The 23655-nt window shown below is 40.5% G+C and overlaps 1 protein-coding gene across 1 annotated transcript in view; it reads right to left on the minus strand.

Moving 5' to 3' along the window:
- Nucleotides 1-23655, minus strand: part of LOC105488933 (retinoic acid receptor beta) — a 770293-nt gene that overhangs the window by 733293 nt on the left and 13345 nt on the right. The window contains exon 2 of the mRNA XM_024795091.2: nt 6274-6352. The gene's annotated coding sequence lies outside the window, so the exon portion shown is untranslated. The remainder of the gene's footprint in view (nt 1-6273; nt 6353-23655) is intronic.

Consider the following 23655-nt stretch of genomic DNA (forward strand, 5'->3'; position numbering starts at 1 on the left):
TGCTTCATAGAAAATTTCCCCCTCCCCCAGTCAGTGAAAATTAGTGGTGTTCTCTAATTAAATTGGATTTATGAACAGGCCAGGCAAACAAGAAATCTTATTCCCTGTTTTCTGTTTTGGTATTCACTTCTTGATGCTTTCCTTCCCCTAATCCAGGTTACGCTGACTTGATCTTTGACTTCCCACAGAGAAGTGTTCATTTTAACTGGCAGGCAAATGATATTACACTCCAAAGGCCCATCATGCTAAATGACCATTAAACCATTACACTTAAGAACTGCCTCTCAAGATAGAGACTCCAAGTGCTTCACACAGTATCACTGTTTAACTATCAGCATTTTATAGACAGGGAATTGTCATCACCAAGCTCACATGAATTCCTGTGGTTATAAACAAAACATCTGTGGCTGGTTAGCTCGGTTGGTTCATCCATGAAGTTAAATGGCCAAAATCTTGGGTGGAATCCTTGTAAAGCTCTGTTAGTACGGCTCTTTTCACAAGCCATTTGTCTGCAGCCCCAGTTAGATGAGGCATCTCAAAATGGATGCTCCTGATTTGGACAGGGTATGGCTATCACCCTATCAATCAGCCTCCTCTTTCCTTAATCTTCAGCACATGCTCTGTGTTAATGGGGCTATTCTCCTTTCTGGCCATCTCTGCCTCTGTGCCTTTCCCCACGCTATTTCTTCTGCATTATTGTTTCCATCTAATTCCTCCCTGTACTTCAAAGTTTGCCTCAATTCTCACTAAAGCTCCAGTATTTCTCTCAGCTGACTCCAGCCTCTGTGAGTCTATATAACTGAATGGCCAGCTTCGGAATCCATACTCCATAAATTCAGTTGATTATTTAGTTTAACTCTAGGCTGCCCAAGGGCAGGTACCAGAGATATAATATAGCATAATATAAAGAGAATATCTTATTTCTACTTTAGGTTTAGTAGAGTAGCCCACACCCCTATACATTGGGCATACATTCCAAGACCCCCAGTGGATACTTGAAACTGTAGATATATAAACCCTATATATGCTTTTTTTTTTTTTTTTTACCTATAATTGAAATAACTGCTAAGTGACTACCAGACACGTAGAATACACAGCATGGATACGGTAGACAAAGGAAGATTCACATCCCAGGTGGGATAAAGCAGGATAGCCAGAGATTTTATTGTTATACTAAGAATGGCAGGCAATTGGAAACCTACGAATTATTTCTAGGATTTCCTATTTTATATTTTCAGACCAGTTAACCATGGGCAACCAGAACCGTGGAAACCTAAAACATGAATAAGGAGGCACTACTGTACTTCCTCACTAGGTAATCTTGGAAAATTCACCTACCTCTTTGGACATTCGTTTCCTCGTTTGAAGATGAAAAGTCATATAACTCACTACCTTATACTTTTTAATCACTACAGCCTTTAATAGGACTCAAACTTGATGACTGATGAATCAAAATTCTATGAGTATAAATCTATAACAAGAGTGAAAAACCAAACCCACACCTGATGGCAATGTGGGTCAGCAGCAACAGTTCTTTCCTTCATTTTTCATATTTCCAGCCATACCATGTAAAGTTGTGAAGAGCAGCGTGTCTTATACACAGGTAGTAGTGCTACTGTTGGAATGTTAGCTTACAGATTTTAAAAGGTGGTCATTTGATAACCATCTTTAGGCTGCAACTTCGACGGTGCAGTTACAGTGAGAAGCTTATGCCTGGTCAGCAGGACAACTGATCCACTTACATAGAAGGAATTATATATACCTTGTCCATGGTTTACTGCTCTATCAGTGGTTCTTAAACTGTGGTCCAGGGAGCCCTGGTGGCCCCTGCAGGGCATCCAAGAAGTCAAAAACTTTGCTAGTAACATTAAAATGTCACTTGTCTTTTTCATGCTCATCCTTTCATCGGTTACAGTACAGTTTTCCAGAGGATACATGATGTGTGATATCACTACAGTTTGAATGAAGAAGCAGATACATGAACCCAGCTATCTATAAAGCCAGACACTAGAAAGACCTACAAAACTGTGGGGGAAAATTGCCATGCTTCTCACTCACTTTTTTGCTTCAGGAAATTTTATATATATATATATATAATTTATATATTTTATATATATAAATATCAATAGGCATAACTATATACATAGATCTTTGAGGTCCTTGATTTTTTTTCTAGAAATATGAAAGTGTTATAAGACATTTGTGAACTGCCTCTTTGTATTAATGAAGGCATAAAATAAACACAGTTGTCCTTTGATACCATAAAGGACTGGTTCAGGGCTCCCTGAAGATACCAAAATTCATGATGCTAAGCCTCTTTATAAAATGACATAGTATTTGCATATAATCTATGTACATTTCCCCATATACTTTAAATCAACTCTAGATTACTTACACCTAATACAATGTGAATGCCATGTAAATAGTAGTTATACTATATTATTTAGGGAATAATGACCGGAAAAGCCTATACACATTCAGCATAGATATCGCCCACCTCCACCAAATGTTTTCCATTTGTAGTGGTTGAATTCACAGGTGAAAACTCTCAGTGGTCAACTATATACACCAAATGTAAGGCATATATCCCTTAAGGATGGGGATACATTCTGAGAAATGCATGAATAGGTGATTTTGTCATTTTGTGAGTTTCACAAAATATACAAACCTAGGCTACATGGTAGTCTATTGCTCCTAGCAAACAAACCTGAGTAGCATGCCACTGTACTGAATAGGCAATTACTAGTACTTAGAGTAAGCACTTGTGTATTTAAACATAAAAATGGGACAGTAAAAACACCATGTTGTCTTGTGGGACCACTAGCATATATTTGGTTCATCATTGGCCAAAACATCAATAGGCAGAGCATGACTATATAAGCTGAACTCTGAATTATTGCTAAGACACAGACAAAAAATACATTAATGGATGACTGTCGTTTGTTGATATCCAGAACACAGGATTTTCTCCAAAGGATGGCAGTAAGGTCCACACACTCCAATCTCCTCTGCTTTCAAATCCAGCCCCACCAAACCCTCCTGACTACTGGCTGGCTGGAACAGGAGTGAGGAGAGAGCCATGTTCATGTTATTACCTCTCCTCCAAGAGAAGAGTTCAGGATAGTCCCTCCTACATATACCCCTTGTGATACCATGGATATTAGTTTGCTATAACAAAATGGAATCAGTTGGGTGGCTTGACAGAAATTTCTCTCAATTCTGGAGGCTGGAAGTCCAGGATCAAGATGTCAACAGGTTTGATTTCTCCCGCGACCCTTCTCTTTGGTTAATAGATGGTTTTCTTCTCACGTGGCCTTTTTTTGTGTGCTCACACATCACTGGTGTCTTCTTATAAGGATATAGTCATACTGGATTAGGGCCCACCCATATGACTTCATTTAACCTTAGTTTTGTTGTTTTTGAGATGGAGTCTCACTGTCACCCAGGCTGGAGTGCAGTGGCACGATCTCAGCTCACTGCAACCTCCACCTCCTGGGTTCAAGCAATTCTCCTGCATCAGCCTCCCGAGTATCTGGGACTACAGGCACCTGCCACCATGCCTGGCTAATTCTTGTATTTTTAGTAGAGAGGAGATTTCAATTTTGGTCAGGCTGGTCTAAAACTCCTGACCTCAGGCAATTCACCCACCTTGGCCTCCTAAAGTGCTGGGATTACTGGCATGAACCACCACGCCCAGCTTAGTGATCTATTTAAAAATCCTTCTTTCAAATACAGTTACATGCTGGGGCACTGGAGGTTGGGAATTCAATATATGAATTTGGAGGTAACAAAACAACCCACATAAGAAATTCACATTCTTCCATTTGTTTCTTTCTTTTAGAGACAGAATCTCGCTCTGTCGCCCAGGCTGGAGTGCAGTGGTGTGATTTCAGCTCACTGCAACCTCCACCTCCTGGGTTCACACCATTCTCCTGCCTCAGCCTCCTGAGTAGCTGGGACTACAGGCACCCACCACCACGCCTGGCTAATTTTTTTTTTTTTTTTTTTGTATTTTTAGTAGAGACGGGGTTTCACCGTTTAGCCAGGATGGTCTCGATCTCCTGACCTCAGGATCCTCCCACCTCGGCCTCCCAAAGTGCTGGGATTACAGGCGTGAGCCACCGTGTCCGGCCTCCATTTGGTTATTTCTAAAGGTTTATATAGCTCACTATGTCAACTACACTACCTACCTTTCTAAGTCATTAGTATACAAGAAGCCCCTTGAGTTCATATAGTTCAAGTTCCTCTTTTTAGAAAGTGACTCAGATAAGCTACTTCACCTCTCTTTAATGTCACACAGCACATTATCAGCTGACCTTTTTAAATAGTCTTAATTTCAACATACTTAGGGGGTATCCTATTTAGAAAAAGCTTGCAATGATTTAGAAGAAATTTAAAGACTGCATGCAATGCTGTCTTCTGTAAAGGATTTTTTTCTTCAATCATCATGCCTCAACTTAAGTATTTGTGTGTAAAGAGTAAGAGAGTGGGGCAGTGGATGGATTTGTTTTCTATACTAGAATTTGCCTACACTGAGGAATAGCTATGGTCAAACGACCCTTGCCATGTGTTTGAAAGGAACTCCTTTAATCACAGAGAAGCAATAAAATCAGAATGTAAAGAAATCTTCTGCCAAATGACCTGTTGAAAAGCAGCAACCAAGTTGACAACTCTCTCATGTCCTGCTAACTGACTAAAGAACTAAAAGAAGGCTGAGAGAGGGTGAGAGGTTGGGAGGTTACTGGCTGGGAAGGTAGAATGTCCCGAATGCAAAAGGTTTATTCCTAGAACAATCAGAGTCAACACCCAAGATGCGCCAGGTGACTTCAATATTTGGCACTGCTCCCCTTTTCCACAATGGGCAGCTAAAGGTATGACGCCTACCCCCAAGAGGCACTAACCCCTCTGACATAGGCCTCGTTCATTTTGGGAAATGATTAGTTTAACATGAACATAATACAAGATCCTTGCAGCACCAGGGAGTACAAACTAAGTGGAGGTTCACAGAACTTGTTTTATTGATCTAGAGGTAGGTCAGCAAACTACAAACTGTAGACTGAATCCATCCTTCCACCCATTTTTTTGTTTTTATTCCCAACCTTTGAGCTGGAAAAGAAATAGCAAGGAAAATATATTTCACAACATAGGAGAATAATATAGAATTTAAATTTCAGTGTCTGCAAATAAAGTTTTATTGAAACATAACATACTCCTTTGCATCTTATCTAGGGCTGCTTTATTGTTCAATGGCAGAATTGAGTCATGTGACAGAGACCACATGGCCACAAAAAGCCTACAATATTTACTGTCTGGTCCTTTACCAAAAAGGTTTGCAGACACATGATGTAAACTTCCAAGTCCCCAAAGTGTATAAACCTTACATTTCAGATTTTAATATCTGCATATTTTATCCTGGAAAATCTTAATGACTAAGCAAAGCATACCGATTATATTGGTTGAGTCTGGGATCTTGTGGAACATACTAAACCAGAAAGATTACCACATTTAAATCACCAGAATACAGAGGTTTGAGACCAAAATCTTCTAAAGCAAGAGCTGCTTTAGAAGAGTCTGTTTAACTTCCAGGTGAGTACAATAACATGGCACCTGAAAGCATTCTAATGCTTAATTATTACACCTACATGAGTTGTACTAAAAACTCAGTTCACATTTCATCACATGGCTCTAAAACTAAGTTCCACTCCCTAAATCCATTCCCAATTTCTCGGTCACAACTTTCTCCTCCACCTCAAACAAAAGCAAAACTCTCAAGCTCCCAGAACCACCTTGTTTCAAGAGACATTGCAACAGAGGAAGACATCAGCTCAATTCTTTTTTTTCTCATCTCTTCCTGGCAAGAAACTGTTGCCTTGAGTTGAACTGATTAACTGGAATAAGCATTCTAAAAACCAGATAGGGCTGATTACAAAGGGAATTACTGACCATAGCTTCTAATAAGAATATTAGGGAAGTTTTTTCCGTTTGTTTTTTGAGAGAGTCTTGCTCTGCCACCCAGGCTGAAGTGCAGTGGCACAATCTCAGCTCACTACAACCTCTACTTCCCCAGTTCAAGCGATTCTCCTGCCTCAACCTCCCGAGTAGCTGGGACTACAGGTGAGTGCCACCATGTCCATCTAATTTTTGTGTTTTTAATAGGGACGGAGCTACACCATGTTGGCCAGGCTGGTCTTGAACTCCTGACCTCAAATGATCCACCCACCTTGGCCTCCCAAAGAGCATAAAGGAACTTAAAAGGACTAAACCTGAACGTACCTCCTCGCTGCAGATTGTGAGAACAATTCTCCAGATGAGCAGGACTGGTGACTGTCTTTTTATGATGATGTTCAGGATTCTGTAAAAACAACAGTCTTCATTCAGCAGTCTTAAACATCATAATGCAGAAAAAGAAATTAAACTAGATTAATTATTCAAAATCTTTGCCTGCTTCTTCACAATACCTCCTTTCCATGATGTGACATAGTTAACCGTCTTGAAATGAGGAGACCACCAAGTTCTTTTGCTAAATCTTAATCCAAACTGAAATTTCTTCACTGAAGCTGTACCCTTTCACAAGGAGGGACTCACATCATAGGGTGCAGCCATCTTGGTTCAGTGCTTCATATTAACTGGGCTCAGGGATGGGCTCATGTGCTTTAAATGCAAAAGAATTCACACAGGTGGCAATCGTTAATTACAGTGCACATCCCACGAGCATGGACTTTTGACCCAATAGCAAATTAAAAGTAGATTGGATAGAAGTTCTGCTATAATCCAGGCCCATGAAGATTTATAAGAAGAAGAAGAAAAACAAAAAAACGTGTAAACTTCTTGGTTTCATCACTTTTTACATAATAAAATAAGTTCTAGGGTCTACTGAGAGATACCTCTAATTACTACCTCAGCAATTTTAGGGAAATATGACAATAGTTTCTAATCCTAACATTTTTTTAAGAAAACGAAATCTTAGGTTCTAAATTGTCTTTTATTCAAAGAATATAATTTAGTTTTCTTAATTTCCTCCGGCTAGGGAAACCAAATAACTTGCCTTAGAGATCCTCTTTGATTAAAGTTTAACCATCACAACAAAATATTCCTTTTTGGCAGGGGGGGAGCGGGGAGACAGCAATTTGCTGCTCTGTTGCTCAAGCTGGAGTACAGTAGCATAACGCTCACTGTGACTTCAAACTCCTGGGTTCAGGCTGTCCTTCCATCTCAGCCTCCCAAGTAGCTGGAACCACAAGCACACGCCACCACTCCAAGCTATTTTTCATTTTGTTTTGTTTTTTTGTAGAGACAGGGGTCTCGCTATGTTTCCCAGCCTGGTCTTGAACTCCTGTGCTCAATGATCCACCCGCCTTGGTCTCCTAAAGTGCTGGGATTACAGGTGTGAGCTACTGCACTGAAATCTAAACATCATTAGTTAAAGAGGAGTAACTAGTGTTGGTAGAATTTACAAGTAAAAATACAGGATGCTGAGTTAAATTTGAATTTCAGGTAAACAGCAAATACATCTTTAGTATATGTGTATATACCATGTAATATTTGAGACATATTTGTATTGGGGACCTAATCATGCTAAAAAATATATTTGTTGTGTATCAAAAATTCAAATTTAGCTAGGCATTCTGAATTTTATCTGACAACCCTAGAAACATCTTTAATTCAAAATGTTTCTGGGTGAACGAGCAGCGGGGGAAAAGTTTAGTGAGTGTGTTGTGCCTAATCTTGGAAGGTAGAAATTCTTAAAAACTTTGGAACAGACTCCAGTACTGTTAGGACTCTCAGTTCTCCCACCTGAGGAATGAGGGGTGTGAAGTATAAATGTTGCATGGGCCTGTAAGGAGAAATTTTAAAAAGAATGAAAGTCCAGTTTGGTATAAATGGCAACATGCTTGATTTTTTTTAACTTCTTTAGATTGCTTGTATATGAATCTTACTCATGAGCGTAATTAATTTATTAGTGAACTAAATGCATAAAAACTGTTTGGATGCTTTCAGCTCCAGTCATGGACCACAACATGAGCGATCAGGTGTAGCTTAGCAACTCAATAATGAGAAGGCATTTTCTTTTCAGCTTTGGTGCATTTTCTCTACCAAATAAATCAATTTAAAGCTCATCTTGACACTCCTCCATCCCCCGCCCCCATCATTTCAATGTGAAAAGAGGAGACAGATTCAAGCAACTTAATCCAATTGCTTTTTCGAGATACCGACTCCTTAAGTATTGCCTCAGACTATGTCTGACCTCTTGAACTCACAGAGGGGAAATTAAGGCAGAAAAATCTAGCAGTTCAAATTGTTGTAGCTTCAAGACCTGATAAGATTTAATCTTTTTGGTTCCCTAAGGCAAATAAGGTTGAGCAAAATAACCAGAGAGTAACATGTTGAAGAATGGTTTATTTTTAAGGACTGAAAATGGCCCCAAACACCGAGCATTTAGGAGGGTAGAAACTACAGAAGTTCAAGGTTATTTAGTTACCAAAGCATAACGACATAAGTCAACGAATCGGGAGAGAGGTGTTGAGTGCAAAGCAAAAGAAAACTTAAATAGTTAGGTACAGTATAAGGAATCTTTTGCCTTGGATAACTTTAATTTCAAGGTAATTATGGTGGACATAATACCATATCTACCTCAGAGTTACTTTTATGCAGTGGGTCAGGACATGCTTCTAGTTCTTAATACTATTGATTGGCTTCCTCTAAGGAGTCCCCTGAATATTCAATCCAGGAAGCCTCGCCACTAAGTGACAAAACTCTCACTATAATCCCCAAGCATGCCATGGTAGGTCTAAAACCTGGCTCATTTTGGGGAAGGTCTTAGAGTCTCATGAATGAATTTTTATCCCTGGAAAATTCCACTGCTAGGGCATTGCAAATAATTTAAAAGGGATCATGGAACATTTATATGAGAAGAATGAAGATCCTCAAAATATTGTATATATTCAAGAGTCACCCAGGAAAACTTATTGTAAATGCAGATTTCCAGTCTCCATCTGGAAGACTGAGACAGAATCTGCTGTGGTAGGTCTTGACTTTTCCGTTCAAATTTTTTTAAACAATCCATATAACATGTTTTGATTATGTCTTATGATCAATGTAATGTGCTAAGTGCTGGAAGTTTAGAATTTAAATATGTACATATTCCCTCTCAAAAGTGTATTATTTGATCATGTTTATTTCTCAGAGAAGGCCTATAGGGAACAGGTATACAAAAGAAAGCTGCGATCCAAAAAGATACAGCATATACTAAAAGACACATAGCCGGTACATACAGAAGTCAAGTCTGCAACGAGGTAAGTTAATTAATTCATTATTTTTCATCTGTTTTCCAACTATTTTCCTGCCACGCCTGTCTATTGTGTTGCTGTGGCCTACTCACTGCCCTCTGAACCCACCAGACATACACTTGCCCCAGGACCTTTGCTGTTTTTCCTTCTGTCTGCCCAAAGTATTCTTCCCTTTATCTGACTTACTTCATTTCCTTCTGTCTCAAATCAAGTGTCACCTTCTCAGTGAGACCTTCTATGACCACATTATTTAAAATTACAGCCTTCCCACAGAGCACCCTGACCTTCTTTCCTATCTTCCCAGTCCTTCATGAAATGTGAAATTTAATGGATAAAGTGAAGACACTCCATCTTACAAATCTGACGTGTAGCATACTCATCACTTGGAGTGATTTACTTATATGTATACATCTAACAGTTTCTTGCCTGTGTCTGCTAGGATAGTAATTCTCAAACCTTAGCAGCATCAGAATTATCAGAAGTGCTTTTGAAAACACAGATTCCTCCTTCCCAGTCCCAGAGATTAGATTGAGGTCGTGCTAGTGGTGCCAGTCAGCAGATCATTTTGAGCAGTCTTGCCATAAGGCACTAGTTCTCATCTAGGGATGATTTTGCTCCCAGGGAACATTTCATACTATTCAGAGACATTTTTTATTGGTACAGCTGGAGTGGGGGAGCCACCTGGCGTCTTGAGAGTAGGGGGCTAGGAATGCTACTAAATATCCTATAATACACAGGACAGTAGTGAGGGAGTTGAGTAAACCTGTCCTAGATGAATGCTTCTTAAATGCTACTATGCATCAAGAAAAGGAGGGCTTATTAAAAGTCATATTATCAGATTGCACCTCCAGAGTTTCCGATTTGTTAGGTGGGTTCAGTGTGGAGCCTGAAAATTTACATTACTACTAAGTACCCAGGTGAAGGAAATGCTATTGGTCCAGGGCCAACACTTGGAAAACAATTGCAGAAGGAAAGCTCCACAAAGCAGGAATCATGGTCTCTTTATTCCTTCCCCCAGCAATAGAATATGGTACAGTATAGTCACTCAACTTTCTAATTGTTTAATAACAGCACCACTATGCCATGCACTCACGTGATGATTCTGACACCAAGGATTCTGGGATCACACATTGAGAAACAAGAGTTGTTGTTTGGGCAGCAAATTTCAGATGCCTTCTATTCCTATTGACCCCTCAGCTCATTTACTACCAACCAAAGAAGTCTAAGGAGAGTTTGCGTGTTTGCCCCAGCAGGCCTAACAATCTGCCTGAGGGCAATGCTCAAATTACATCCCCACAGTAAGCTCTGTACAAAAGAAACAAACTGTCAAATGCAAGTCTCTGCAGTCTCTGTTTATGATGAAACTACAAGACCCTACAACCACCTGTCACACAATTCCCATTTTCAAAAAGGCCAGAGAATTTATTCACATATACAGACACACACACACTTAGTTCTTCAATCTGATCCTTGAGTGAGGTCTCTAGCATTGTAACATAATTGGGAATCGGTGTGTCTTGAATGTACTTGCGCTTCCATAACCACATCTCTGGCAGCTGTCCACTTTAAGATGGTATCTTCCAGGTGCTGCCAATTAACTCTCCTTACATCATTTTCTGGGGGAATATTAAATTCAGTTCCTTTTATCCTGTGCCCAAAGCCAACAATGAAGTAGTTGATCTCCATAATTCAAACATGTCTGATATCTTAGATTCAATGGCCCTGTTTAAGACAGGCATTTAATGAAGAACTGGTGAATGAGAAGTTTAATGGCTAGAGTGAAGACACTCCATCTTATAAATCTCTTTTTACTCATGTGGAATCATCAGCCAGTGTTATTGATTTGCATTTACTGATTGGACTTTCTACTGTGTTCAGATGTTAGTATCCTCTGCTGGTGCCTGCAGGCTATTAGTTCAGGGTAAAGCTTGCTGTTCTGAAAACCAACTTCTTCTCTACTGAACTGAAAAAGCTGAAGCATTCACAATGGCTCAGAGAACCCAACACATTTTAGAAAGCCGTAAAAAGTACTTCACTAGTTGTCTTTATTTTACAACAGTGAGAATTGACACAGAAATAATCAAAATCTATAAAGAGACAGTTCTATTATTATTATTATTATTATTATTATTATTATTATTATTTTGAGACAGAGTCTCGCTTTTTCACCCGGGCTGGAGTGCAGTGGCATGATCTCGGCTCACTGCAAGCTCTGCCTCCCAGGTTCACACCATTCTCTGGCCTCAGCTTCCTGAGTAGCTGGGACTACAGGTGCCTGCCACCATGCCCGGCTAATTTTATTTATTTAATTAATTAATTAATTTTTTTTTTTTTTTAGTAAAGACGGGATTTCACTGTGTTAGCCAGGATGGTCTCGATCCCCCGACCTTGTGATCCACCTGTCTCGGCCTCCCAAAGTGCTGGGATTACAGGTGTGAGCCACCGTGCCCGGCCAGTTCATTATTTTAAAAGCAGCATTATTGCGATATAGTTTATATATCATACAATTCACTGTATAAATGTACAGTTCAAAGGTTTTTAGTAAATTTAGAGTTGTGCAGCTATCACCACTAACTTTAGAACATTTCCATCATCCCCACAACCCCCCAAAAAGTAACCCGGGGCCAATTTGTAGTTACCCACCACCAGCCCCAAACACTAATTTACTTTCTGTATCTGTAGATTTGCCTTTTTTGAGAATTCCATATAAATGGAATCATACTATATGTTGTCATTTGTGTCTGGATACTTTCACTTAGCAAGATGGTTTTTAAGGATCATCTATGTTGTAGCACATATCAGTACTTCATTCCTTTTTGTTGCAAAACAATTAATTGTATAGATATATCACAATTTGTTTATCCTCCAGTTGGTGGACATTTGTTTCATTTAGTTGGGCTATTATGAATAATGCTGCCATAAATATTTATGTACAAGCCTTTATGTGGACATATTTTCATTTTCCTTGGGTAGATTCCTAGAAGTAGATATCCTGGGTCATAAAGTAAGTCTATGTTTAACTTTTTTTAAATGCCAAACTGTTTTCCAAAGTGGCCGTATCATTTTGTAATCCCACCAGCAATGCATGAGGGTTCCAGTGATTCCACGGTCACTGAACCTCCAGAGTTTCCAATTTGTTAGATGGGTTCAGTGCGGAGCCATAGTCTCTCAAATATTTGTTATTGTCTATTGTTTTTAGCCACATACGGTTCACTCTTAATGTTGAAATGTGTGAAACAGTGCTTTCAGATTTGTCCCACAAATATAAAAATACATCCAACGTGTATTGAGGGCCTGCTCTATGTAATGTCTTTTAAATATAGTACCGTTAACCCATCACTAACAAAATGAGATATCATCTTTAGTTTATAAACAAAACAATTAGGTTCAGAAAACTTAATTTCCTCATGGAATTCCAGCAACCAGGTTGCAAAATCTGAATTCAATGCCACAAAACGTGAATGCAAGAGTTATTTATGCAAACGTCAAGAAATATTTGAAATACAAGCATGGGCTTCCGTTTACTACTCATGGCCAAGATATTTCTACTAATGTCATTAAAAAGAGGAATAAACACTAAATTTAGTTCTTTGCAATGATTACACATTTTCCTTTGAAGAAACTATACTGAAATTCTAATGAACAATTTCACCTCAGAATTTTCTCTTAACATGTCAAATCCCAAAGCTATAGTTTTGACTCAGGATTTAACCAGCAAGATATTTATGACAATCAAAACTCAAATGAAACATCCTTCATAGCAATGAAAATGCTGAATGGTTTTTATTAACTCTACTAAATCATTTGCTACCATCAAAAGATGTAAATTCTGACAACTGCTGTTCATGTTTGAGTGCTTAAAAAACATTTATTGCCAGTTACTGGAGTCCCGCCTGTGATTGAAGAGTATTGATATTTCATCTAGCATGTATTCCATTATAGATAGGCTGTTGGCAGAATGGCGGCCAAAGTCACTGGATGGAACTGCTTCAGCTGAAAACCTTTAACTTATCACCGAATCAGACCACAACTTCCTTTTTTTTTTTTTTTTTTTTTGAGAGAGTCTCGCTCTGTCGCCCAGGCTGGAGTGCAGTGGCACGATCTTGGCTCACTGCAAGCTCCACCCCCTGGGTTCACGCCATTCTCCTGCCTCAGTCTCCCGAGTAACTGTGACTACAGGCGCCCACCACCTCGCCCAGCTAATTTTTTGTATTTTTAGCAGAGACGGGGTTTCACCGTGTTAACCAGGATGGTCTCGATCCCCTGACCTCGTGATCCGCCCGTCTCGGCCTCCCAAAGTGTTGGGATTACAGGCGTGAGCCACTGCGCCCAGCCACCTTTTGTATTTTGTAGAGGCAGAGTCTCATCATGTTGTCCAGGCTGGTTTCAAACTCCTGAGCTCAAGCAATTCTCCCTTTCCCAAAGTGCTGGGATTACAGGCATGAGCCACCACAGCAGGCCTGGCCACAACCTCTTAACCTACCCATGCCCTCTCCTGCCTCCAATATGACTTCATCTGATCTACCCTTTGTCATTTAAACGGCCAACCTGCTTTCTCAAAGCTAATCCTTCCCTGCCTTGGAGATAATCTAAACACTGGCTTGAAATGATCAACATTTCAGAAAGGATAACTTCATTCCCCTGGGATTCATTATTTGACCTGTTTGACACAGAAGGTTTGCTAATGAGTACTTGCTTCCCTGTTTTGTTTCAGAATATCTGCTGATGTAGTTCCTTGCTCCTCAAAGTATGGCCCACAGACTGGCAGCATCAGCATCCTCTGCAAGCTTGTTAAAAATGCAGAATTTCAGGCCTCATCCTTGACCTACTGATCAGAATCTGCATTTGAACAGTCTCCTCAGGTGATTCCTATGTGCTAGGTTATTAACTTCAGCACAGGCTCTTGGGTCTAACCCACAGACCCAGAACCTCACATTACCCAGTTGAAAATCTGCCCCTATCATAGGAGTGATAATAATAACATTTATCATTCAGAAAGCACTTCCTTCTCTTCTGTCTGCATAGGTTTCTTCCCTCTGCCCCCAAACATGCTAAAGTCACTCCCTATTAAAAAACAAAATCTCTGGTCTCTGTTATCCCTTTGAGGAAGAGTGCAATATTGTTCACATTTATCTACTTCCTCTCCTTGTGGGAGTATCTAACATCCCCATCCTGTTGAGTCCAGAATTGCCCATATGACTTGCTTTGGCCAATGAAATGTAAGCAAAAGTGATACGTGTCATTTCCAAGCCGGAAACATTTCAGGCTTTGCAGACCGTAGGAACTCTCTCACAACTACTCAACTCTACCGTGGTAGTGTGAAAGCAGCCTTAGGGACTACATGAGTAAGTGGGTGACTGTTGCTATGGTCTGGAAATTCATGTGGTGGAAACTTAACCCCCAATGCAGCTGTGTTGGGAAGTGGAGACTTTGGGGATGTGTTTAGGTCATGAGTGGATTAATGCTGCTATAAAAAGGGCTTGCAGGAGTGGATCCACTCTCTTGCCCTTCAGCCTTCTTCCAGGTAAGGACACAAAAAGGAGGCCTTCAGCAGATGCCATCATCTTGATCTTGAACTTCCCAGCCTTCAGAACTGCGAGAAATGTCTGCGCTTTATAAGTGACTCAGTCTCCACTATTAATTGTTATACCAGCACAAAACAAAGACAACTGTGCTCCAGTAAAATTTTCTGAGTCCAAGTTTCAAAACTGAGAAGTTATTCGTAGCTCATCTACCACCTTAACTCCATCTGCACTAAGCCAAGTATCAAATGCAAAACCACAGAAATTCCACCTGCAGGGGTATTTGACATCTTTTAGCTCATTCCCATAATGGATGCTGAATGGGTAAACAGCTATGTGATAAAGCAAGGATAGTAAAATGTTAATTGTAGATATAGACAATGGGTATATAGATATCCCCTGTAAAATTATTTTAACCTATTTGAACATTTTTACAATGTTGAGGGGAAAATTATCAAAGCTAAAGTGTGTAAGTCCTGGGACATAATCAACTGACTTATGAAGTATAATTTCACTTGCTAAACATCTCATGGAAATTTAGCAGGCAGGATGTGAAAAATAAGGTCTGAGATACCAGCTCAAGTACTTCCATGGTCATTAATAAATACTTTTTGAGCTCCTACTATATGTTAGGCATTGACACCTTGGTAAAGAAGATAGATGTAGAGTTTAACGGTAGACAAATGCTGACCACTCCCAATTAAACAACTCTATTGACCAAACCTTGGTGGGTTTGAAATTCTCTAACACCTATTGTTCCATCCATTAGGAACTTAATGTTTATTATGTTGTACTTGAGCCTTTCTCTGAGAGATTGCAAGCTCCTAAAACTCAAAGATCTGTCCCCTGACCTTAGTGCCTTGCATGTCATATCCACAAAGGCTGCTGCCATGCTCATTCATAAAGGAACGGCTTTGATGAACAATATGTGAAGGTGTGGCTGAGGTGATGCTATGCCTGCATTTATGTAGGAGGCAGACCTCTGTCAACATGATCCAGCAATTTTTAAATGGCTGAAGGCAAATATCTTTGCCTCTTTAAGTGAGTGAAGTCAATGAATTATTATTCTTTCATAAAGAAAGCAGAGCCAGCTGTCAAGAGGATGGTTAAATAACAATATATACTCAATCCTACTCATTAGTGGAGTCCATACTTGTGAATTTGCCTACTCACTAAAGTTCATTTGTAACCCCCACAAAATAATACTTGAGGCCGGGCGCGGAGGCTCAAGCCTGTAATCCCAGCACTTTGGGAGGCCGAGACTGGTGGATCACGAGGTCAGGAGATCAAGACCATCCTGGCTAACATGGTGAAACCCCGTCTCTACTAAAAAATACAAAAAACTAGCCAGGCGACATGGCGGGCGCCTGTAGTCCCAGCTACTTGGGAGGCTGAGGCAGGAGAATGGCGTGAACCCGGGAGGAGGAGCTTGCAGTGAGCTGAGATCCGGCCACTGCACTACAGCCTGGGCGACAGAGCGAGACTCCGTCTCAAAAAAATAAATAAATAAATACTTAAGGCACTTTATAGTCATTCTAGGGCAGGAGCAAAGCCATTAAATGTTTGAGTGGCCCAATGTGCAGGTCAGCTGAGGCCAGACAAGGTAACACTCTGCCTTTCTGTTTCAGCTCACATGCTATAAACAAGTGCAGGGTTTTTCACTCGTCTTCTTAGTGCCACAATTTTCCTACATTTTGTGGTATGTGTTGATGACTTCACTGCTCAAAATGGCCTGCAAGCATATGCTGAAGTGTTGTTTAGTGTTTCTAAGCTCAAGAATGCTGCAATGTGCTTTATGGAGAAAATACATGTATTTGAGAAGCTTTTTCAGGTGTGACTTACAGTCCTATTGGCTGTGAGCTCCATGTTAATCAATGTGTACTAAATAAGGTGTCTTTAAACAGAAACACACATAAAACAATGCTAAATATTGCTCAATTGATGGAACTGTTGTAACCAGAGGCTCACAGGAACCTAACCCTGTATTTGCTAAGGCAGCAATCTTGGTGACTTTATAGAACATAAGTGGCAAGAATAACTGGAACCAGCAGCTTCTTGAGAGCCATTACTAAGCTCTGCCACAGGCACAACCATTCTCACTTTCTCCATGAACACATGCGGCATATACAGTAGCTCCCCGCTTATCCGCAGTTTCCCTCCCTGCGGGGCAACCATGGTCTGAAAACAGGTAAGTATAGTACAATACCATATTTTGAGAGAAACTACATTTACTTTTTTTTTTTTACAGTATATTGTTATAATTGCTTATTTTTATTAATCTCTTACTGTGTTTAACTTATAAATTAAACATCATAAACTTTATCATGAATGTATAGGAAAAAACATTATATAGAGAGAGTTTGGGACTATTCTCCATTCCAGGCATCCCCTTGGGGGCCTTGGAAAGTATCCCCTGCAGATAACAATGGACTTCTATAGCCAGAATGGCTGGGTAAGGAAGCGTAAGCAGACAGGTAGATGTTGCAAGACAATGAAATTTAGTGCAAGCCTGTCCAAAGTGAGTAGTAAGGAGAAATCCATAATCAACATCAAATAAATTATTTCTTCTTTGGGTGGCCATAAGGCATAGACAGTCATACCTGGATATAAACACAGTTTATGATAGTCTGAAAGGTCACACTAAGGCCTGAATTTTCCTGTAAATAACCCTCTAGGACATCGTGAAGTAAAAAACAATCAATCATGGAAACAGATGGGATACAGAATATGCTGCTATGTTGCAATTACTAAAAGGGGCTATGGATAAAGCAAAACTCATTATGCTGAAAAGCAGAAGCATTGCAAACATTAAAAGACCTTGTGGTCAGCCACAGCTGTACACTGAAGGACAGATGTACCCTTCGTGAGGCAGAGAAAAGGCCAAAAATGATAAATACTTCCCAGGTTGTTCGCAGATGCTCATCCCAAACAAGGAAAAGCATTAAGTAGTACTTAGGCAGGAACTGAGAAGTCAATCGGCTTAAGAACGCTCTAGACATGACTCAACAGCAGTCACCTATCTTTGTATTTTAAAAAAAACAGTTAAAAAGAAAGAGAGACAGTACTTGGATTTGAGGTGTTTAAAACCTTACAGGGCCGGTGCCATGGTTCACACCCATAATTCCAGCACTTTGGGAGGCTGAGGCATGCAGATCACTTGAGCCCAGGAGTTCAAGACCAGTCTGGGCAACATGGCAAAAACCCTGCCTCTACCAAAAAGACAAACATCAGCTGGGCATGGTGGCGCATGCCTGTGGTCCCAGCTACTCTGGAGGTTGAGATGGGAGGATCCTTTGAGTCCAGGAGGCAGAGGTTGCAATGAGCCAAGATTGTGCCACTGCACTCCAGCCTGGGCCACGGAGCAAGACCATCTCAAAAAAATTTAATAAAATTCAAAAAGTCTTTCAGCTCAGAGGAGTGGAGATGTATTGATACTTTATGTATGAAGGCAAAACCCATAATCCTGAAGCATTAAATGTGACCCTCAAATGCTCTCTAAATTTGTCAGGGCTGAGTAGTCTACTTGCAGTTTAAGTGGCTAAGGGGCATCCTTGGTCTTTCTGCACATAGGCCAGCTCTACCGCCTTGCTACTCAAAGTATGGTCCACAGCCAAGAAGCGCAACATCACTTGGGTATTTGTTGAAAATGTCTGAAAATGCAGGCTCTCCAGCTCCAACCTAGAAGTACTGAATCAGCTTGTATTTTAACAAGATTTCCAAATTATTCACGTTTTAAAGCTGGAGCAGCAATGGCCTACAATTAGGGTGACCAACCACCTAGGGCCTGTTGTAAGAACCACAAGTCCCATGCAGTGTGAGAAACCTCTTGGTCTCAGACACATCCAGATAGTTGGTCACCCTATTTTATCCCAATTCAACAACCAAAGGAAGTTCTCAAATGGAAGACTTGAGACTGAAGAGCCACTTAGGGATTATTGTATCCTGAAACAATTTCCACTGTTTACAGTTTACTTTGGAGTCATCTGGTTCTATGTGGTTTTCACATAAGGAAAGTAGAACAAGGGTGGAAGAATTCATATGGAAAACTAAGACTTTGAAGAACAATCTTCCTCCACATCCAGTCTTCCACTCCAGGATATACCAGTCCAAGGAACTGAGCAGAAGAAAGACCAGGAGGCATTCTTTAGGGGCCTAGAGTCACTCTGTGTGATTGGTTACATTATCACCACACCTTTCAAAGCCAGGGACAGCTGCTCTTGAACAATGGGTCTCAGACTTTAGCTATGTCAAAAGACACTTGCAGGGCTTATAAAGCACAGATGGCTGGGTCACACCCTCAGACTACCTGATTCAGTGTGGCCCCAGATCAGCAGCATCCAAAACACAGGAAAGTGTGTGTAGAAGCAGAAGCTCAGGCACCACCCCAGACCTGCTGAGTAAGGATCTCTATTTTACCAAGATCTCTTGGTGATTTGCTTGTACAGTAACCTTTGAGAAGTATTGATACAGAAGGACACTGACGAATTTGCTGAATCCGCATCCTGTGTATAAATACAACTGCTTAATCTTCTCATTGAGCAAATCTGAATTTCATGCTCTTCTCTTTCTTTTTTATTTTTTTCCAATTTTGGCCATAGAATAGGTGGAAGTTCATTGCCACACAGGTATACAGATTCATTGTTAATAAAGCAAGTTACCCTCAACACCAAGAACAGAAAGTGCTCTCACTGACCATGAAGGAGCATTTGCCCTGGCTCAAGGAACATAAGGTCTTCTGTTCTCCTCAGGGAAGCAGCCACTCAGGGGAAGCTACCACTCTCAGACTAAGGACATCTGGACACAGCCAGTGCCAGCAGCCTGTGTACTAGGCAGACGTACTTCGGAATCCCTGCCCTCCACAACAGTTCCTGCAATTTGTTGGCCATACCTCATAGGAAGGTTTCATTCCTGCAAGGTTAGCTTACTAAGGAACAGCATATTCCCTTCTGCAAATAGATAATGCTGATGTCACATTTTCTGCCTCTACTTCACTGTTGCCAATAACAAAAGGCCACATATTCTGTTATTTTCTTATTTGAAGTTCTTGAACTGGATACCAGTTCTCCTGGAATTTTTTTAAAGAATGCTAATAACTAATATTTATGAAGCATATGTTAAGTGCCAGATGTTGTCTTAAATACTTAACATTCCTTATCTTATTTGATCCACACAATAACCCAGGAGGTAGCTACTATGATTAGTCCCATTTTACACATTAGGGAATTGGAGACACAGAGTAGCTAATTAACTTGCCCAAGATCACCCAGCAGGTAGATTGCAGAGCCAACACAGTGATGAAAAAGATGTCAAACCACCAATTTTGTCTTACCTTTTCTTTCCAGAATGTTCTACCTTAAAAAATATTGTAATAACAGTGTTGCATACAGGAGTGACCCTGTTGCACTGGAGGATGTCTTTTAACCTGCATGCATCTCAGCTCCTCCTGTGGTAAGTGGAATAATAATAAGCACTCTGCCTCTCGCAGAGGTATTGTGTAAGTCTGTGCCTGCACAGTGTAAACTGTAAAAGCACAGGACAAAGACAATGATCAAAGCGATGATAATCACCCCAAATAATTCATTAATTCTCACAACAACCTTGTGAGACACAGGAAATCGACTCTGGATTAATTGCTGGCAACTGTTAAAATGTGGCATGCCAAGATTCTATTCTTGTTCTTCAGGTGGGTGGAAGGGGGCTATCTGCTGCAGAGAACTGACTCTCAAGTCAGGGAGGGAATGTCAAACCTTTCCAAGGAGCTGCAGGAGAAACAGAAAAAAGAAACAGGGCTGTTCCCACTTGTACATGAGTGCAGCAATGACTGATAAATGATCATCAACTCTGGCACTTAGATAGGCTACATTTCTCAGCCTCTTTCACAGTTAAACATGGCCATAGGATTCAGATTTACACAATGGGATGTGAGAAATCATGCCCCATCAAAATCTCCCATGCATGATTCTCTCTCTCTTGCCCCATACGCCAATTGAATGTCAATACCCAGAGCAACCTAGAAAACCACACATGGAAGACAGCTGAGCCTTTGTTATCCTGGGTCCCTGAATGACTTAGTGGAATAATCCTTCTTACCTACTGCTCCTTCCTAGTCCAGGTATACCATTATTGCACTGTTTTCTACATATTACATCAAATTTAATTTTATTAAGCGACTGAAATTGGGTATTTATCTGATATCATAGCTAGTATTAGCCAAACCATTGATCAATGTCCCCTTTAAAAATCTGCTTTATGCCATTTTAAATATGTCACTCCTGTTGTAAATTCTCATGAATAATGATTCCACCTAGGTTAGAAGAGAAAAATATCCTTAGTAGATTAGGGGAGATTTTATTCTTATATGGATGCTAATCTGATTGTTTTCCTAACTCCTATGTGGGATTGGCCATGGTGGGTAAATGACAGTTTTGGTTGTTGAATAAGAAGAAATGTTTTGCAGCAAGGACAGAGGAGTTTGCTGAAGAGGAAGACGTTGGTCATTGTGATTTCACCATATTTCCAAGACCAAAGCAGAGTTGGAAAGTAAGGTGGGATGGCTCCAAAAAGAAGTCACCTGACTTGACGATTTTGCCAAGACAGACCTGTGGAGCAGGGACAAAGAGGAGGGTAAGAGTGCTAACTCCCTGGGGAAGCAGGTTCCAGATCGCAGGGGTCCAGAGAATATTGGTATGAACTTCACTGAAATATACTCTGGGTATAAGTTGATAAAATTCCATTTAGATACATTTATCACAATGTTATAGATTGAAGAAGTGCCATATTTGATTTGCCCAAGGTCACGCACTACAATTCATTTCCCAAATCATCAAGGGCCTGCAGTTTTGTTTCTCACAGTCTTCAAGGCAGCAAGTTCTCTCCAGCAGTTTCATCTTGCTCTGGGTAATAGCTGCTCCCCAGTTTTTTCCCACTGCAGTCACATCCTATGCCAGCCTGGGAACCAACAACTTGGAAATTCGAAATCGATAGAGATTTTGAGACATTAACAGGTTAGTTGCAGATGTGGGAAAATTATAATCCTGGTGCAGTCCCATTGTACCTACTCTTTGCCCCTTATGAGCATGAAAAACGGTTTCCAAAGCACTGTGGCACCAGTCTTGCCAGACAGGGAAGAGAAAGAAAAAAAAGTGCTCCCAGGCCTTTGTTCTGGCTGCACACATGTGACAGCTTTCAGAACCTCAGCAGATCTCCTGGCAAGAATAGCAGAGAGCAAACCCCTCCTCCCCATTGGGCAAGGGTAATGCCTCCTGGCAAAGACCTCAAGTACATCCATCTCTCTCCAGGCCCTTCTAGGGCTGCTGTGCATCTGCAGAACAGATGGGAGAGTCTGCTTGTCTGACTGTTGGCTGTTTTATTTCACTCAATAAACATTTATTGAGGATCTACTTGTGCCAAGCCCTAGGCTGAGGGATGTTCCATTGATGTGTGTGCAAGTGAGCATGCATTGACCAAGGTGCAAGTGCTGAGAGAATATGGGTATCTGTGTGTGTGTGTGTGTATGTGTGTGCACACATGAGCATCCCCTCAAATCACCAAAACAACAGGAGAATGGTGAAAAGGAATGGACAACCAACAACACAGCTGATCGACTTTGCCATAGGAGAAATGTCATGGTCTATCTCAGTGCTTCTCAAACTTGGCTGTGCACACAAATCATCTGGGTATCTTGTTAAATTGTAGATTTCAGTTCAGCAGGTCTGTGGTTGAGCCCTAGATTCTGCATTCCTGATGGGCTCCCAAATGATGCTGATGCTGCTCATCGGGGACCATAGTTAGAGTAGCAAAAGGCTCATCTAATTTTCTTGCTGATCTGATATAGTAGTTTGATGGTGTGTGGGCTGGCAGAAGATACATATTTGATTCAAATCTATATGAGGGCGATGAGTGTATGGAACTCACTTTAAAATGGACCCGCAATGTGCCAGGTACTTTGTCTATGTAAAGTCAACTAATTCTCACAGGCGGGTGTTGTTACATCTCTTTTACAGTTGAGAAAATGTAAATTCAGGGCAATGAAGTAACTTTTCTGAGGTCCCACAGCTAGTAAGTATTAAAGATAAGATCTGAAATTAAGTCTCCCTGTCTTTTAAAATTAATGTTTTATCTACTTCCCTAAGGGGTCTCTTCATCCATTTAAGTTGGCTCCTGTCTGGAAGAGATGGTCTGAAGCACCACAGATTTTGAATTGGAAGCTGCTGTCACATGGCCCCTTGACAGTCAGTGAAACCTAATATGGAATTATCTGCTTAGCAGCATTGCTCAATTAATCCAATTTTTAAAGCATGGTTATCATTAAAACCTCTAGGTGAATGTTAAAAAAAAATACTGTGTTAGCTGGTTTTCCCTTCCTGGTAAGGATCTGACAACAGTGAACAGGTATCAGTATCAAGAAAGCGATGGATTTCTGTCATGTCAGAGCAAAGGAAATAATAATAATAAAGGCCAAAAGTGAGATCCCTTCCACTCTGAGAAGAAATACTGTGAGGACTGTTCACTAGGAGCCACGGGCTCAACCCGGCCGTCTCCAGAGAATGAACATGTGACTATCGTTATGCGGCCCAGCCAAGTATTCAAAATATATTGGGTTTCATGGTTAAAGAATTATGTTTATTGTTTCCTCTAATCAATTTTACTTCACAAAATAAAGAGTGATATATCACTCTTAAGTTCTCGGAAGAAAGGAGTGTCAGAAACCTTACAAATAAAGTATGTGTTAAAGAAAATGGGTATAGAGTGGGCTCCGAACTGAAGAGAGGATATATGGCCCACTCTTTAAGCTCATAGGAAATTGCGACCTCGAAAAAGTACCCATGATTTCTCAAGAGAACTAT

This window comes from Macaca nemestrina, chromosome 2 (genome assembly GCF_043159975.1).
Source record: "Macaca nemestrina isolate mMacNem1 chromosome 2, mMacNem.hap1, whole genome shotgun sequence".
In the NCBI taxonomy this organism is placed as follows: Eukaryota; Metazoa; Chordata; class Mammalia; order Primates; family Cercopithecidae; genus Macaca; species Macaca nemestrina.